The sequence below is a fragment of the Bison bison genome, unplaced genomic scaffold (genome assembly GCF_000754665.1).
Source record: "Bison bison bison isolate TAMUID 2011002044 unplaced genomic scaffold, Bison_UMD1.0 scf7180017864535, whole genome shotgun sequence".
NCBI lineage: Eukaryota > Metazoa > Chordata > Mammalia > Artiodactyla > Bovidae > Bison > Bison bison.
In genome coordinates, this window is record NW_011495084.1 from 13387637 (window position 1) to 13388982 (window position 1346).

The following is a 1346-nucleotide window of genomic DNA, read 5'->3' on the forward strand; positions in this document are numbered from 1 at the left end:
AATGTAAAAGAGAACTGTAAATCAGGACAAGTCTGGTACCATACATTGTGGATTGCATTATCTGAGAAAAAGCTAACACAAGAAAGGTAGGTAATTGAAAAATTAAAATTTTCAGCTCTAATCATTCTTCTTTTTTGCAACAGAAAATTTCAAACATGCATGAAATATCAAGAAAATAGTGTAATAAATTCTCATCATGCCCATCAATACAAAATTATCAACACCTTGCCATTCTTACATGTTTGACTCATAAAAAAAAGTCTGAATACATTAAAGGTTTCTTTAAAATCAATCTCCCCTCTGGCATTAAGGTATAACTGACAAATAGTATATATATGTAGATGTTGAACATGTTGACTTGATTTACATATACATTGTGAAATATTCATCACAACTGAGAGAGTCAATTCCTAGGTAGGTTGCTAAGAAGTCCAGGGTCCCCGAGGAGGAGAAAGGGGTCTGGAGCCCTCAAGAAGAAGAAAGGGGTCTGGGGCTCTCAAGGAGAAAAAGACAAACTTTTTTTCCTATATCACTTTGTGGTAGTCAATATAACAATGTAGCTTGCTCCAGAACATGTTTCTCCTTCTTGAGAACTTTCTGACTAATCCTGTCATCTTCAAATGTGTGTTGTAGGAGTGGGTCTAGTAAAATATATAAGGCCTTGGTAAGACTACCCAGTGGGGGCACTCTCCATCCCCCGCCCCCGTCCCCCTTCTGATGTCTATGTCAGAAGATTTCTCTGTCCCTTTAATAAAACTCTGCTACCCAAAAGCTCTTGAGTGATCAAGCCTGGTCCCTGGCCCAAAGCTAAATCTACTTTGGAGATCACAAATTTGATGCCATTCACCATAAGCTAATACAACCGAGCCAATCAACATGTCCATTACTTCACACTTTTTCCATTTTTCTGTCTTTTTTTATGTTGAGAACTACTACTCTTTAAGCAAATTAAAGGTACACAGCAATATTATCACATTGCTGTACACCAGTTTTCTAGAACTTACCTTTACATCTTGCATAACTGAAGCTAAAAGCCATCATTAATAACACCAATCTTAGCCAAGGTATATAACAAATTATTAAAGAATAATATGGTGATTTTGTTGAAGGTACGTAAATTTTGATATTTCTTCATTTAGAGTAGAAGGGAAGAGAAACTGTTGAGCTGGTAACTAAACACTTCTGAGTAGGAGCCCAAGATTTTGTTCATTCAGTCCTGCAGCCATTCATTCATTCACACAGCATATTCTAGGCACTTTTCACACACTCTACCCATATACCAGTGAGACAACCATGCTGAACCCCAAACTTGGGTCCAAGACCTTGGACAAGGGCTGTTCTTGAGC

The 1346-nt window shown here is 37.5% G+C and overlaps 1 protein-coding gene across 1 annotated transcript in view; it reads left to right on the plus strand.

The window, feature by feature from the left end:
* The window catches only part of LOC104982649 (multidrug resistance-associated protein 4-like), a 350332-nt gene that overhangs the window by 421 nt on the left and 348565 nt on the right, over positions 1-1346 (plus strand).